Here is a 5000-nt window from a genome sequence, read left to right as displayed (position 1 = left end):
GAGTTAGATTGATTTAAATATTTCTTTAAGCCCCTGGAAGCAAAAGAGTAAATGTAAGTAATTAAGAGATTGCTAGTTGCATTGCTAAACAGTGACACTCAACACTTGTTTGGTGAGGGTGTGCGTCTTCATTGCTCATGAATCATATCATGTCATTTGTATGGTAAATACAATATATTGTTGATAAGGAAATAATGTAATGCAGTATTCTGGATGTTGGAGTGTAATCAAGATCTTTTATTTTTGTTCCTTGTTTTTACTTCACACCACTGGGTAGTGAAACAGTTGTTATGAGACGGCCTTAAACATGCACCAATTTCAAGTAGTTAGAATAGTTGCGTTATTCAATTTAAAAGTGTTTTGGAATTACTACTCAAAGAGAAATATATTGTGCTAAATGTTTGCATGGATTCGGAATGCAATATTTGGTGAATAATCCCACAGTTACTATAAGGTAGAGAACATGAAGACATTTAGCAGATTACGGCTTCAAAATGCAGTGGGAATGTATATTGTTGAGGGGCACAGGGCTCAGCCATTCCAGGAGGGGAGCCTTGAGCACAGGGAGTGGCCAGGACGTGGCTTACCAGTGATAGTGGAGAGGGAGCCAAAGAGGAGGGCCAGCTCTGCCCCAGGGAGGCATGCAGCCCTAGAATAAGAGTGGATGGTAAATATAGGGTTAGATGAGTATAGTTTTTCATGATACATTTCCTTATTGCATATTATGATATAATTTTTTAATATATTCTTAGAACTTTTTCAGCAGATGTAAGTTATATTTACAGTATATGAAGAAAAGATATTAAAATAACCCTCATTGCCATGGGTTAATTCCAATTTTTACCACAATAAACTTGCAGCTGTATGACTGTTCAAACCAGTGGATGTTGTGACTTCATAGAGACATTTTAGGCAGAGTAAAGAGTAGTCAGGAAGTATTTGTAATTGATTAATTCATTCCCTGTTTCATTCACAGGATTAAGCATAGGTGGGAATTAAAGTCTTCATTTTACTCTCTTTTTCATATTTTTCATCTCATGGCTAACATGAAATTTGTTCATTAAATTTTCCTCCAAAAGGCAGGGCTACAGCTCAGGAAGTTGATATGGATTTCATTAATTGAATGACTACTGCTTACTTTGATCAGTGTTTCTTCAATGTTGTTCACAATAAACATCTTGTTCTTGCCTGTGATGTGTTGATTATGATAATAGAAATGTGCTTTGAAGCCTTAAAACATGTATATGTAGTTTAAATAACAGTGATTTTTGACATTTTGAAATGGCAAACTTCACCGTAGGTACTGAAGGCAGTGCTGTGTTGCCAATCCAGTGCACTTCTGAGGTCTGTAGGTTATTTAAGTCTCGTAGATATAGTGAGAGCACCTGACTGAATGAGAGAACCCATGTCTTAAAACAAATGTATGGGTGCCCTGGAAGGATAGGTAGAGCATATGTGGTGCTTGTCATATTCTAGGTAATTCTCTTCCATATTTTTTCCTGACTCCAGCATTATCGTGATCTCTGCAGAGTATGAATAGAACATATAAGGAGGAGCAGGAAGAGAAAACTTTGTATTTGTCCCTCTCTTCACAGTCAATATATGTGTGTGTGTGTGTGTGTGTGTTTGTGTTTGTGCATTTGTGTGTGCACGTGTGTGTATGTGCATGCGTACGTGCATGTGTGCGTGTGTGTGTGTGTGTGTGTAGGTGTATGTGCATACGTATGTGCATCTGTGCTTGTTTGTGTGTGTGTGTGAGTGATTGAATGATAGGTTGCGGGCATACATGTGTGTGTGTGTGTGTGTGTGCGTCTGTGTGCATGTGCATGTGTAAGTGTAGGTGTGAATGAGAAGAAGAGAGTATGTGAGTGAGTGTGCAGTTGTGTGCATGTAATGCATGTATGTATGTGTAGAAAGGCCACACATGCATACACACACATACATGCAGACACATACACACACATACACCACACAACCACACGCACACATACACCACACAACCACACGCACACATACACCACACAACCACACGCACACACGTGCGCATACACCACACGCACACACCACATGCACACGCACACACCACATGCACACGCACACACCACCTGCACACGCACACACCACATGCACACGCACACACCACATGCACATGCACACGCACACACCACATACACACGCAAACACCACATGCACACACACACCACACCACACCATACACACACACACACACCACCCACCCACCCACCCACATGCAGACACACCACCCACCACCACCACACGTATACTCACACTCACACTCACACACTCTCAAAATAACATGTATATATTTGTGTGTGTATAAATATATATATATGTTTGTATTTATGTATGTACATACACATATATACACAAACCCATATATAGCTATAGTAAATGTTTTTTTCCCCCCTCCCCATTATGAGTTGTTCGAGTGTATGTATATTAGTCATTATAGAATGATATGTTGCTCATGTTAAGTTCCTCATCTGTTTATAATTGTACATACTCTTTATAGTATCAAATACACAGCGTTCATCAAGGTATCCCCACCCCTCCCCCACCCCTCCCCCACCCATGCCTATCTGTCAGCAGACACTGTTTTCATTTCTTTTGTATAGGTGATTTTCATTGAAAAATTATGGAGTTTAAATAGATAAATTATTATTATTGTTATCATTATTATTATTACAGTTATTGTAACCATAATTGATACAATTTAAGGATATTCATCAGTAACCATAAAATCAGCAGACTTCAGGTCTTTTTTGATACAGTTTATTATTGAAGTCAGTCAAAAGTGAAAAGCTATTTGCTGTGTAACTGGGAATATTACTTGCTTATATGTATCTGCATATTCCAGAAATGCAATTTGCCATTTATTAGCATAATTTGGATTTTTGTTGATCTTTTCCTATGTGGCTTGTTTTTTTGAAATGGCATTTTTATTTGTCTGTTTGCTTGATAAGATATTTTTAGATTTGAAATAAAGATCAGCAAAGCTACTCAGTTGCAATGCATGTTCTTGTGTGATGTATAGGAATTGGCTCTTGTTTCTAAATTGTTAATCATTTTCATAGACAATAAATTTTTTAAAGTCCTGAGTGTTACATGATGTGATGTAGAGCTCAAAATTTTAATCTAGTGTACTCTCTGTACTTCTTTGTACCAGTTTAATGTTCACGATTTTTCATTACAAATTCATCAAGAGCTGTAATAATTCCTTTTTATTTTTTCTCCGTTTATGCCCCCTTCTTTTTATTTTAATTATTATTCATCCCATGTAAGATGTATTTGTTGGTGGCCAGTGATAGATAGGTGGCAAGGTCCGAGGGAAAACGGTTTCTGAAGCCCCTTACCGTGCATTGGTTAATTAAAGTGATGCCAGAGACACGGTCTGAGGTTGGGTGCATTCTGCCATGCCAGGTGCTGCACAAAGACATTCAAAGGCTGTTGCTGCTCGTTGGATCGATAGCTCTCTTCCCTGTGACCGGAATTTAGGGTATGAAGTGTGCAAAGCTAATGTTTTTCATTGAATGTTGTCAGTACTTCTGTTATTATCTTTTCTTTTCTTTTATTAGTATCATTATGTAAAGTTATTTTGTCTTTGTGTGGCTCTTTGGGCTGGTAGAATTTTGTACTTTTTTTTTTTCTGATAAAAGTAATCATTTACCTTTGATGAAGTATTGTTTGTGATAAGCACTGCTGATCCAGACATTTTATTGCATACTTTTACTATTTTATATACACATTATTCAATAGCATTGTGCTGATTTTTTCTTTCTTTCCCTTTTAGTCTCTCTTTTTTTTCTTAAGGATATTTTAGAGCATTCCTGTGTTAGATACAGGAATTACCTACTTTTTTTTATTAAATGTAATTAAAAGGAATCAGGAACTATCATTACTACTAAAACCACTTTTATTTCATTCTTATAATCTAGCACTTAAAGAAAATATAACTAAAGTACACGAGGAATAGAAGCCATTACGCCATGTGTCTTAACAGTCACTAGCTATAATACGTACCCAGCAGGGAATGTGCCAAAGTCCACCTCACTCACCTGAGACGACCACCCACTAAATGTACACCTGAGTGCAAATTGACCGTGAAACCGAGCACTCGCTATCTGATCCATCTCTCTTATCTTATCCATTGAATCTTTGGATATTGTACTTAGGAAAGCTGATCAAGTTCTCAGTCAAAACCAGAATGGACTTGGAGGTTTCAGTGACCCGACCTGCCCCAACACCAACAACCGTGTCGGTAGGCCATTCTGCAGAGCGAATAGCGTTTGGTACATTTTGCACCCGGGCCCCGGACAGTTTTCCCCCTTGACTTATTCCACGTATTAGCAATTGCCTTATTTGTGCTGAGACGTGTAAGATGTATGAGTGGTTGTATATATTAAATCTGTATTTTAACAGGAGTAATAACAATATGGTCTAATTTATAAGTTTGGTATCACTGCTTGCCTTGTGTGCAGTAAATATTGGTATGGAACTATGCATATTGTACCCGTATCCACAAATTGTTTTCCATTGTTATAATTTTTTCTCTTGTCATGGATTTGGGGAGGTGTATTCACATTAATATAGTAGGTAAAATGCAAAATGTTTATTATAGTATGGAGTTATTTATTATGATTGTTATTAGAATACACTTTTGAGAAATACTGGAACTCCTGTATAAAGGTCAGAAAATGTTGTATAATTGTAAAACAGACATTTCAATATAATCTTCACAGAGAAGTGTGATTCAGTACTGTATGATTTCTGAAACTTGTGCTTATTACCTCTTGCCAGATATCATAATTTCTAGTAAACTATCTGGTCCTAACTATAGACAAATTACGTAGGGTTGCATTTCAGTGTACAACTACAACATGTACCCTAGAAAAATTCTTGTGATGAACCTACTGTAGGAAGGTATCATAAGAATCTAGGATAAAAAAATAAACAAAAAACAAAAAATGAAAAAAAATATA

The 5000-nt window shown here is 36.9% G+C and overlaps 1 protein-coding gene across 11 annotated transcripts in view; it reads left to right on the top strand.

Annotated features, from left to right (window-relative positions):
* Nucleotides 1-5000, top strand: part of fray (oxidative stress responsive kinase frayed) — a 90759-nt gene that overhangs the window by 85588 nt on the left and 171 nt on the right. For all 11 annotated transcript variants that reach the window (XM_070135831.1, XM_027378708.2, XM_027378709.2 and 8 more), the window contains one exon: nucleotides 1-5000. This exon is cut by the window's left edge and continues 1208 nt beyond it; it is cut by the window's right edge and continues 171 nt beyond it. The gene's annotated coding sequence lies outside the window, so the exon portion shown is untranslated.

This window comes from Penaeus vannamei, chromosome 21, assembly GCF_042767895.1.
Source record: "Penaeus vannamei isolate JL-2024 chromosome 21, ASM4276789v1, whole genome shotgun sequence".
Taxonomy (NCBI): Eukaryota; Metazoa; Arthropoda; class Malacostraca; order Decapoda; family Penaeidae; genus Penaeus; species Penaeus vannamei.
This window is presented reverse-complemented; position numbering and strand designations above follow the sequence as displayed.